The following is a 12,992-nucleotide window of genomic DNA, read 5'->3' on the forward strand; positions in this document are numbered from 1 at the left end:
TGGATGGACACAGCAGACAGACCAGAGGTCCAACCCTAAGAACCACTGACCCAGCGTTACTCGTGAACAGCGCGTAACTCCTCCTAAAAGGACACGTATCTGTCCTCTTCGGTTACATGCAGGAGACGTACGGCCACCGGACGCTGCACAGATGAAGCGTATTCACAAAATCAATGTCACCTTCAGGAACATGCTTCCCCCACTAGCTAACAACAGCCAACCATTTCTCCAACGTAAGAACCTAAATCAACTATTGTTGTAGCAACTGGAGCTTCGCTCCAAGAGCATTTTGTTCTAGAATATACAATTAACCATCGCACAATCAGTAACATATTTTCTTAAAGGCTTTTAGGAGTTAATTCACACAATGATAAACAGCAGACGATGCTCTGGGGCTGGGTGGGCCAGGATGCAGTCACTAGTTATGTGTGGCTATTTCAACTTAAAGCTAGAGTGGGGGGACCTCCCTGGCGGTCCAGTGGTTAAGACTCCACGCTTCCACTGCAGGGGGCATGGGTCTGATCCCTGGTCAGGGAACTAAGATTCCGCATGCCGAGAGGCTCAGCATGAATGAATGCGTAAATCAATGAATGAATCAATCAATCTAGAATGGGTATGTCAGTTGGCGTAGCCTCTAGGGAAAAAGAGGATGGAGGTTCCTCAAAAAATTAAAGATAGAACTATCATATGATCCAGCAATTCCACTTTCGGGTATTTAATCCAAGAAAAGAAAATCACTATGTCAATGAGAGTCTGCATCCCATGTTCCCTGCAGCATTATTCCCAACAGCCAAGATATGGAAACAACCTAGTTGTCTGTTGACAGATGAAGAAAATGTGATACATAGACATTCATTCTCTCTCTCTCTCTCTCCCCCTCTCCCTCTCCCTCTCCCCCTCCCTCCCTCCCTCCCTCCCTCCCTCTCTCTCTCACACACACACACACACACACACACACACACACACACAAACAGAATACTATTTAGCCATAAAAAAGGAAACCCCACCATGTGCAACAGCATGGATGGACCTTGAGGGCATTATGCTAAGTGAAGTAAGTCACACAGGGAGAGACAAATGCTGTATGATCTCACTTACACGTGGAATCTGTAAAAACAAAACAACAACAACAACAAAAACGCACCAGAAAACCTCAAAGCAAAAGATTTGTGGTCACCAGCGGTCCTGAGGTGGTGGGGTAGGAGCTGAGGAAACTGGATAAAGGTATTTTTTTTAAAAAAAAAAAGAAGAATAAATAAATTTAAACCTAGATTAGTTGACATGAAATACAATCAGTAATTCAGTTGCTTGGTCACAGTAGCCACATTTAAAGACCTTGTAGCTGCACATATGGGTTTAAATAATGCAACAAACGGGGCCCTCAGTTAGGAAGCTCCGCCATGCAGAACTCTGTTTATGACAGAGAATTCAGTATCATTTTCTGTAGCTGGTTGCAGCTCCCACATGTAGCTCGTGCCTACCATACTGGATAGCACAAATACAGCACATTCCAATCACTGCAAACTTCTGCTGGACAGCACTGCTCTAACACAGGGGGCCTCTGGAAACTAGTAAGAAAGGAAGGGAGGGAGGGAGGGAAGAAGGAAGGAAGGAAGGAAAGAAACAAATGAACTTATCTGCAAGACAAAAACAGACTTAGAGATATTGAAAACAAACTTATGGCTACCAGAGGGGAAATGTGTGTGTGTTTGTGGCGGGGATAAACCAGACGCTTGGGATGACCACACAAACCCACCACTATATATAAGATAGATAACCAGCAAGGACCTACTGTAGAGCACAGGGAACTCTGCTCAATATTATGTAATAACCTCCATGGGAAAAGAATCTAAAAAAGAATGAATATGTGTATATGTATAACTGAACCACCTTGCTGTACACATGACACAACACTGTAAATCAACTGTACTCCAATAAAGTTTTTAAAATAAATAAATAAAGCAGTGGGCCTCAAACCCTCATGTACATCAGAATTACTGGAGGGCTTGTTAAAACACATATTGGGGGGGTACCCCAGAGTTGCCGACTCAGTAGTCTGGGGTGAGGTCCAACAATCTGCATTTCCAACAAGTTCCCAGGGGGTGGCGACGATGCTGGTCTGGGAACCCTATTTTGGATCAGAAAACTTTAAAGTCAGTGGTGACATGAGAATCATGAATCCAATGCGCACGTCCCTGACGGCACACACTCACGAGGAATGAGGTTATGATAACCAGTCGGATCCCAGTTAGGACTCCTCTGCCACCCCAGTGAGCTACTGAGACTAGGGGCTGATAAAATGGGAAAAAAACAAAAACGAAAGACACTTCAGGTGGCGAAAGCACCCAACCTGGGGGCTGCAACCAAACCACTTCCCATCACCGTCTGCTTTCCCGCACAGCTCATTCCCGCGAAATCAGTGCGGGGTAGTACGGATGACGCTCAAGGGGGAAAAAGCACCGCATCCCCTAATCCACGGAACCAAGTCCCCCGGCAGCAGCTCACCACACCCGCGTGTGCTCCCACGGCGAGGTACCACTCGCTGTACCTCTGGCCTCGGAAACCCTGTGGGTCACTGCAGAGCAGTGGGCACCAGCGATGGCAGAGGCAACCCAGCTGGGCTGCAGCCCATCCGGCAAGAGCATCTTGCGGCCCCCGAGGCAAAGAAACTAAACCGTGAAGGGGGACAGGCACCACGCGACCCAGAAGGACAGGCGCTCGCCTGAGCGCAGCCCACGGAAGGGCCGGGGGGGGGGGGGGTCACGCGTTGGTCTTTAGAACCATCTGGTCGGCGCTGAAAACAGGGTCCCCTTCAGCTACAAGAGGGGAGGAAGAGAGCAGGCCCCAGGTGCCGGGAGCCCGGAAGCTGCTGGAACACATGGAGGTTCTTGTCAAGTCTCACCACCGTCTCCACTGAACTCCCCTGACAGCTCTTCCTACAGCGTCACCCAGACTGGTTTCGGCTCTGACGATTCCTGCAAAGGAGCAGAACTAGACCAGCGTGTGGAAACCAGGGGTCCCTGCCCGCATGCCTCTTTGAAACCCCAAATTAGTGGCTCAGCCGTCGCCTCCTTCATGGGAAAGCAGTGGGATGCCGGCCGCCCCATGTGCAAGAAGAGGGAGCCTCAGAGCAGGGACCTGATGGGAGCCACGGCCCACAGCGAGACGGAGACTAGGACACAACCCGGTGATGGGCACGCGCCCTGCATTGCCAGGGGTGAAATGCTACCATCTCGGGCTCACTTCCAGGAACACCAAAGTGCCCCTGACCCACGGGCCAAACAATGCCCAAAGATCCCACATGGGATAAGGTAAAGCAAAATAAATTCAATAGCACTGCTTCCCCAAACCTGACATATTTATACTAAAAATAGGAGATCTGCAGGAATTCCCTGGCGGTCCAGTGGTTAGGGCTCAGCGCCTTCACAGCCGAGGATGTGGGTTCAATCCCTGGTTGGGGAACTAAGAACCTACAAGCCATGCGATGTAGCCAAAAAAAATTGGAGATTTTTGTCTGTCGTCCTAACAAATAAAAATGCCCAGTCAGATTGTCACATGCTTCTGCTGCGGTATGAAATTTCTTTAACAAAGGAGGAAGGGAGGGTAGAAGAAAATTCAAACGGGGCCCGTTACGCTGATCCTTGAGTTACACTGCTGCAGTGAAGTTATTAGAAAAATGACCGAAAACATCAGCATACGTGAAAATGAGTGAGATTATGTGTTAGGCAGTCAGTGGGGGAAGAGCACCATTTGAGAAGCAATGGTGAGAGCAAACACTGCTTTGCCCCAATATTTGATGAATATGATATTGGCTAACAAGCATCCCCCTTCACCCTGGTGGGAAGACACCAAAGTACCAGAAACTATATGAAATGTCAAACTATGTGAAATCTGAATTGGGCCATTCTTGGTCAGAGTAAAAGGAAAGCCCTCTTCATCCTTGGCTACACTAGCTGGAAGGCACTAGTCTATTCACACCACAGAGGTAATGTCTAGGCTAATTATATAGATGCCAATTCTCTCAGCAAATTAGGAATCACCGTCCTGAATGCCATTTTAACGATTGCATGTAAAGAAGAATCTCCTCACTCTTGCAAATAATTACCCTCTTCAGAATTTTATATGTAAAAAAAAAAAAGGTCATTTGTACCTATCGTGATTAATGGCTTTTGTTTTCTGGCCAAAGACGCGAGGTGGATAATGAACTAATTATATCTTAGTATAAGAATCTGAAGTTCAAAGGTATACTGATGATAACCAGCTTTATAGGTTTTACGGGATCTCCCCCAGAGCAGCTATTAAAACACTGAATTAGGGGAGTTACAGGTTATTTAAAAACATAAAGATTATGGAACAGTAAAGCAAATTCTCATTTAACAGGATCTACATGTTCCTCAAGGTAAAAATGAAATAGCTAAATAGCCACCCAACAATGGCCAAGATGCCCCAAATACTATTAGCATAATAAGTGACAAAAATGATGCTTTCCGTTAATCAACGGTACTTCCCGAGCACCCACACCCAGAAGGACACACTTAGTGTATCCTATCACGGGCTTCCGTAAGATTCTGCAGTTCAAGTAGTTTTAGTAACCAAAACTATCCCTGACTTAATTTACTGCCAAAAAAAAAAAAAAAAAGGTCCCACTTTTTCAGCAACGATGAGAATAATCAAGTATACAAAAATTACGGGAAAAAGTTACAAGCAAGCAGTAAGGCAGATTTTATAGTATAAAGTCTAACATGCAAAAAATATCTATCCCTGGGGTCTAAAAAGTGTGTACGCACAGCCAAACAAATCCTCTAAGAAGCTGACAAGCATGGATTTCTGCTCCTCTGAGGATGCAAAAGTTAGCTGATGTCTGAATCTTGCATTAAAGTTCCCAGAAGGGACCAAGGAATGGTCCGTGCAGTTTCCAGGTGTCCTCCCAGACCGTGAATTCTTTTAGGAACACACCTGCGAAATCACACTCCAGCGCCGAGGGGCTACAGCAGCAACCAGCCAGGACATCAAGAAATAGCTTTAATTTGGGAGCTGGGTTGAAGCAGCAGCACCAAGCGGAAAGGCAGTGACCTTCAAGGGCCTGGGAGGAGGTGACACCCAGTGAAGGACCAGAAAAGGGTGGAGGTTCCGTCCTCTAGCAAAGATGCCTAAGAAGTCTGGAAACACGGAAAAGAGCGAGAAAGAAAAGACCACTGAATACATTTCAATCCATCAATGCAGAAAGCAGGCTCAGGGACACAGAAGGAGCTATCTAGGCTCTTAAACTTTAAAAATTATTACAATGTAGTATTCTACACACACTCTCTCAATCCTCAATTATTAAGAGGGAGACTGGACAAATCCAATTCCCTCTCTCTCACACACACACAGCGCTTTGCCAACAGTTCACGTCTTCTTTCACAATTAAGAATTACTTCAGCAAATGGATATGTAACAAGGTCCTACCGTAGAGCACAGGGACCTACATTCAATATCCTGGGATAAACCACAATGGAAAAGAATATGAAAAAGAATGCATATCTATGCATACCCGAATCACTTTGCTGTACAGCAGAAATTAACACAAGATTGTAAATCAACTAGACCTCAATAAAAAATAAAAAAAAGAATGACTTCAGCAAGAGGGCAGCCACACAGGGCTGCTTCTCTTCCTTCCTTGCCTTACGTTCCGGTGGTGATGAAGGGGTACACGAGGCAGAAGGAAAGGGGGTGGAGGAAGATTCCCGGGGCTGGAAAACCCACACTGTACCTCTGTCAACTCCCCTTCTGATCATGACTATGCCTTTAACGCTGGGGAGGCTCCCTGCTCTTCTGTTTGAACAAGTGATGGTCAAGGGCCAACGTCTGGTCCACAGAGCTCCGAGACTCCCTGGAGCGGGGCGTTACTGCACACGGACATCATCAGGGGAGGCAGCAGGGGAAGGAAGGGGGAGCACAGAGGCTCAAAGCCAGAGTGAGGCCCCCAACCTCCAGCTCAGGTTCCTCAACCATGTGAAGCCTGCCGCCCCCCCAGATACAGAGCAAGCCCTCCAAAACCAACCCTTCCTTTCACACTCAGGTCACGGTCTCTGGGGGATGTGGTCTTTAGAAGCGAAAAAGCTGTGGACACCTTATCCTTTAGTCCCCGCACAGTTGGCCGGAAAGAAGGGCTTTACGGAGAAAGATGAGAATGCGTCTCAACTTCTGGAAGGATGAGCACGACTGGGAGAGAAGGGCAGGCACTTTCTGAAATTCCCATAAGTGAAGTCGTTCCATTTAAAGATCTGTTGTGGAAGAATTAACACACTACCCTTAGCTTGCTTCCTCTTAGCACAGGGCAGGACTCCAAGAAGAGGAATTCTAGAGTAGGTACATTTGGGATGGTGGGGCTGACATGAAAGGGATCAGAGGATGACAAGTGTCTGAGCGGAGGATACAACTGCATCGAAACCCACCTTCTCCAACTTCACCCGCTGGTCTTGGACTGTGCTGGTTCTGGACCATGGGGCCAACAGACGCTTCCATGTGACGGCCCTGCATGCTTCCTTACTAAAACCCAAAATAACAAACTCCCAACTACAGGCGATTTTTTAAATGGTACCTAGCCAGTGGCACCATCGGAAAGTACTGGTCGATTAATAGCTTGTCTGGCTCAATACTATGTATACATTTTTTCGAATCCAATCTTTCAAATGATGGCACAGGAACAAATTGATGAATGTGCACTAATTAAAAAAATAAGCTATTGATCAAAGCCTCTGTATTATAAATACATTTGTACTCTGTTAAAATGCAAACAGCAAGTTGTTTTGATACTGTCACAAGGTAAATTCATGACAGAGAGGTGATTTATTTTGCATATTCTCCCTCATAGTTTAATTTCATACAAGCCATGCACAAGAACTTTTGCATAAGGCATGACAAATAATCTATGGAAGAGGAAATAACTAGACATTTGGCAATAGGAAGGTGCTGGAAGACTGGTGAAGGTCATTCTTACAAGTTGGGACAGTTAATTTTTCTCATTCATCTCAACAATCTATTATGTCTGTCGAAAAGGGTTTCAGTTTATTATGCTTTTTAAAAACTGCTCACTTTTCTTCGTTATAATTGGACCTGCATATTTTGAGACTGCAATATTTTCATGCAAAACATGTTCCTTAATTCCTTTATAATAAGATGTACAGTAGAGATACTATCAATATATATATCTGCATAAAATCTTAAAACATTATATTAGCTTCCATGTGTTTAGAATATTATCTTTATAAAGAAGTTACTGAAATCACTAAAGAAAATACCCTAGTATTTTCTTGTTCATTATAATTTTGAACTCATAGATAAGCTATAACTAATAAGAAACAGCCTGTTAAAAAAAAGACGTAAGTTTTGCCATCACACTTAGGTTTACTGCCTGCCTAGCCATTTCCGACACATTAAATGACAAGACAGGGTCACAGTTACGGCTGGCAAAGCTGCTAATATCTCAAGAGAATGTTTTACATGACAGTTAAAAGTTCAAAGTATAAAACTAAACAATTACATTCAGAGACCCACACTTATGAAAGGTTTACATAGAGCTGGTTGTTCAGTGTTTGCACAAAGCAAAAAGACCTCCTTTGCATCTTGCGGAAAATGAGGAGGGTTTAGTCCTTAACATGCATGGGTCACAAAATGAAAATAAATACTGTTGTCACATTTAAGGTGCTGGCAATATTTGTACATAGGTTTGGCTGTAAGAATAAAATTCTTTTTCAAATTAAGAAAAGCATCACATTGAAAAATTGATGCTCAGAGACTGTTTTATCAGTGACGCAGAATGTAATTCATTTCAGAATGCATCGTATTCTTCCCTACACAGTGGCATTCAGTAAAAGAATCAGTTTAAATATGCACAAAATGCACGGTTATTTTTAAATTAAAATCTAGTCACATACATACATATTTTAAACTTCTTTCTTCCACAGGAGAAAAAAAATCTCATATATACTCAATACGAAAATTACTATAAAAGGCAATAAAATCCTCTCACTTTGAACAGACTGGAAGAAAAGTTTCTAACATGAGAAAGTAGCCATAATAAACACTAAAAATGACACGTGACACTGAATGTATACTTAAATTTGGGGAGCCAAACAGAAAAATAACATACCTCCTTATCTACATTAATTATGGCAAAACTGCATTATGTAAATGGAAGTAGTAACATCCCTGTTGGACGGAGCCGAGAAACTTGCAAAAAAATCTCGTCTGACAACACAAATTTGATTTCTAATCTTTTAGTACAAAATGAGGAGGAAAAAAAAAAAAAGTAACGTATCCCAACAGTGACCTCTAGTGGACAAGGCTTAAAATGGTTGTCTCAGAAAGAAATTCCTCTTTAAGACTGCAAACAAGCAGAAAAACATTTACAAAGCTAAAACTCCCAAATACCATAAAAACCAGGGATCAGATAAGGCGCAGACTGAAAAAGACTCATCTAACCCTGGCTTATTTACAAGGGAGGGTCATCACCAAGGCAGGAGAGCAGGGACACAGGAAGATCACCTTTGAAATAATGCTGTGTCCCCATCTTAGACACACTGAGAGCAAGCAAGCCCTTGAGTCTATCATCTCGGACTGCTGGGACTTAGCAAAACGTACCACCTACCAAGCCACTAATCAACCGGCATTAACTGAGTGTCTGTTTCATGTTCTGCACACTTCTGGCACTGCTGTGGGATGGTACAACATATATGAGCATATGACAGGGCTCCTAATTTCAAGAAACTTAACCTACAATTCACTGTATGAAAATATTAGTAAATCATTCGGGACCTTAAATATATAAAACTAAGTGAAAGAGTAGCAGGTTCCAAACCCAAAGACACGGGATAGTATAGGTCTTCACTTCCTTTTGGAGAAGTGAAACTCAGCTGAGCCCACAAGGGTCGCTGGGTGGAAAAAAGCACCCATGGGTGGTCATGATGCCCGCTTTCCCCACCGTGGGTCCTTAGGTGTCCCCGAGGAGCACAGGCACACCTTGGGGACAATGCAGGTTTGGTTCCAGACCACCCACCACAATAAAGAGATTACTGCTGTAAACTGAGTCACACCAATTTTTGGCTTCCTGGTGCCTGTAACAGTTATGTTTATACTATCCTGTCATCTATTAAGTGTGCAAAGCATTATGTCTAGAAAACAATGTACATACCTTAAAAAGTACTTTATTGCTAAAAAAAAAAAGTGCAAACCATCATCATCTGAGCCTTCAACGAGCTGTCATCTTTTTGCTGGTGAAGGGTTTGAAATACTGTGAGAGTTACCAAAGTGTGATGCAGAGACACGAGGTAAGCAAATGCTGTAGGAAAAAAAGCGTGCCAACAGCCTTGCTCGACGCAGGGTTGCCACAGACCTTCAATTTCCCCCACAAAAACGCAATGTCTGCCAGGTGCAATAAAGCGAGGTCTGCCTGTACCATGTCAGCACATCATCCCTTACCTATGAAAGGGCCCCTATAAAGGGGGCACAGACAGCAATTTCTAGGACCTGAGGTTCTGTTTCTTTAGAGCACTCACGGTTCAGCACATTTGAAGTGAGCCTATAAGTAGTTAAGAAACAGAAGTGTGTAGTGGTCACAGCTAACCAAGTCCGTTAACCAGCTGATCCTGAGGAAACTATCAGCTTCCTACACTGACCACTTCACGGAAGCCAGCTATTTCCCCCCCGGCCCTGCTGGTCCTCTGTCTGCCCCCTCCCATCAACCACTATTGCTTTCTATGAGGACTGACTGGGAAGCTGCTGTGCACTCAGCATCAGGCCTTAAAGAAGAATAAGAGGGACTTCCCTGGTGGTCCAGTGGCTAAGACTCCGTGCTCCCAATGCAGGGGGCCCAGGTTCGATCCCTGGTCGGGGAACTAAGATCCCGCATGCCACAACTAAGGAGCCCACATGCCACAAATAAGAGCCCACATGCCACAACTAAGACCCCACATGCCACAACTAAGACCCCACATGCCACAACTAAGGAGCCCACATGCCACAACTAAGAAGTGCACACGCTGCAACTAAGAGCCCGCAGGTGGCCACAAAGACCTGGCACAGCCAAATAAATAAATAAATATGAAGGGAAAAAAAAGAACAAGACATGGTCCCTGCCTTCAACAAAGCTTAAGATATATCTGGAGAGGAAGGAACAGGAAGCAACAGGAGGACGAGAAAGGGCCACCCTGGTGTCAAGAGTCTACGAACAATAGGCATTGGGGGAAGAGAGGGTTCTGGTTGGCCCTGGAGGGCAGGGGTGTGGGAGGAGGGTGGGCGGAGGGTGGAGGCGGAGGGTGGAGGAGGGGGCAGGCAAGGGAGGAAGGGAGGGGTGGGGCGGCCTGGCGTCAGAACCTCAGCTTTCCTCTGAAGCCAGAAAAGCACCTCCTTCCGGTGCCCAGAGAGCTACCTGTCCAGTCACAGCAGAAACGCAGAAGGAAAAGATTCACTTGCAACTCAGCCTCCCACTCGTTCCGTGCATCGCGGGAACGTGTACCTGGGCAAGTTGCTGCCGGCAGGGTCACCCCGCAGTCACTGCACCAAAATCCATCAGCAGGGCCCCAAGCCCCAGGTTTAATCGTCAATCGTGTCGCTGTAATAATGAGGAACCTCTAACAGCGATCACGCTGACAATTTTGAAAGACGTTTACGAACTCTTGTGTCGAAAACGTCAAGAATTTCCACTCACAAAATCTTGGGGAATTTAGGGGTCATCAGCCCGCTTCCCCCTTCCACGTGGCCTAGGTCGTACTGCGTTGAGTGGACCCATTGATGTCAAAACCACCAGCATGAAAAGGTGCGAGTGCTACACTGTTCCAACGGCCCTACAGATACCGACTCGGGTCCGTGGAGTCAAGAGCTGTCCCCAGATCAAGGTCCCAGTGTGAGGAAGCTGGTGATTCATTCCCTAAGTACACAACAGGAGATATCATGACAGTGTAACTGGCACACGAAGAGAAAAACACACATACTTTTTCAAGATGAAAGCAGTGCTGAGGGGTTTATCTTTTGAGTCTGAGTTTGAATGCGGTGCTGTCAGCCAGTCCCCGTTAAAGACCACGGAAAGTGAAAGACACTGATTACAATAAAAAGTGACAGGAGGGTGGGCACACCCACCTCCGTGTAATGCATATTTATATTTCCATCAAATGGACATATTTACTATAAACACTGGAAAAACCATAGCAAAGCCATTCATTTAAATGCCAGAAAAACAGTAAAAGATGCTAATTTGACCTTAGTGGATGGAACAGATCGGGTGTCACTGACACCACTCACAGTGGCTTGAAACAGAATTTACCAAGACAATTAATTAGAGCTTACTGGATTAGGTCAAGAGTGTCTCAAATGGGAGAAAGGGGAAGAAAAAAAAAAAAGGAAGAAATAAATAAAAAGTTTGCATCCATTCACAGCGAACCTCTTCAGCAGCAGACACAATTTAACCGTATTTATGCCTACCCAAATTAATCTCATGTTGCATGCCCGGAAAGACAAATTGATCCCCTGATCCCTGAGATTTCTCTCTTTGGGGACATTTAAAAAGAAATAAACTACAACCACCTGAAAGACTTTTTAAGGACCAGATCAATTAATGGTATAGTAGGCATAAAACATGTTTGGCTTTCTTGTTTAAATGGAAACTTTTGCTCTGATGATGATGCAAGATCTAACAACAGTAGTAAGCTTGGCAATTAAGAAATATGTTCATGAGCTAAATGACAGACAGCTTCTGGAATTTCTGCTCACAAAATCTGGGGTCATTTAGGGATCATGCAGTCCCCCCCTCCAAGACCAACTGCAAATCCCCTCTGAACTGGGATTAGGGTCTCAGTGAAGAGCAGAACCGTTTATTACAAAAACAATGAAAGTGGCAGCATATTACCTGTTACAATAACGATCACACGTGACCTGTCAGCCTCACTTTCAGTTGCTGGAGCCCCCGATATGCAAACATGACAACTGTGCCCCTCTGTCCTTGCCATACAAACATGTGCTTTTTGCTAAAAATGAACTCATATGCCTGTCTGCTGCACACGAGGGGCCCTAACTGCCACTCAATTCTCAGTCATCAACAGCTCTGTAACACTGCTTCAAGCTGTATGTAACACACACACACACATAAATTCGCGACACAAATCCCTCAACATGACATTCTGCTTCGTTTCACTGGACGTGGAAAGCTCCCTAACAAATTCCGGCCACATGATTACAAAAATCATTCAAGTCTGCAGGAAATATGGCAAGCACAAAGAAGTGACCGTCAATTAGAAATCAGATGGCAGAGTGGGTCCCTGTCATTAAAAACTTTAAAGCCACAGCTCTAAAAATAAAATGGCGGGCTTCCCTGGTGGCGCAGTGGTTGGGAGTCCACCTGCCGATGCAGGGGATGCGGGTTCGTGCCGCGGTCCGGGAGGATCCCACATGCCGCGGAGCGGCTGGGCCCGTGAGCCATGGCCGCTGAGCCTGCGCGTCCGGAGCCTGTGCTCCACAACGGGAGAGGCCACAACAGTGAGAGGCCCGCGTACCACAAAAAAATAAAGAAATAAATAAAAATAAATAAATAAAATGGCCCACAATTATTCACAGAAGATACGTTACAAAGAGGTATGAAATCAACTATATGTTAACCGTACCACTGCCAATGCCCAGGACAATTTTCCTTGGAAACCAGACTCAAGAACTTGAAAAACGCAGATGCAAGTTTATATAATTTTTACAACTTTGGGCTTTTCTTCTCCCCCCATCAAGCAGGGAAGAAAAGTATAGCAACAGTTACATCTTCCCCTTTTGAGGAGAAAGTATAAATGAAAGCAAAGAACTCTTATTCTAACTTTTTTTTTAATTAATTGGGTCTTCATTGCTGTGCATGGGCTTTCTCTAGTTGTGGTGAGCGGGGGCTACTCTTTGTTGCGGTGCGCGGGCTTCTCATTGCGGTGGTTTCTCTTGTTGCGGAGCACGGGCTTTAGGCGCGCGGGCTTCAGGAGTTGTGG

At 45.0% G+C, this 12,992-nt stretch overlaps 1 protein-coding gene across 4 annotated transcripts in view; it reads right to left on the reverse strand.

Moving 5' to 3' along the window:
• RSU1 (Ras suppressor protein 1) overlaps positions 1-12,992 on the reverse strand; it is a 275,988-nt gene that overhangs the window by 238,672 nt on the left and 24,324 nt on the right. The gene's annotated exons all lie outside the window — the stretch shown is intronic.

Source organism: Stenella coeruleoalba, assembly GCF_951394435.1.
Source record: "Stenella coeruleoalba genome assembly, chromosome: 2".
Lineage (NCBI taxonomy): Eukaryota > Metazoa > Chordata > Mammalia > Artiodactyla > Delphinidae > Stenella > Stenella coeruleoalba.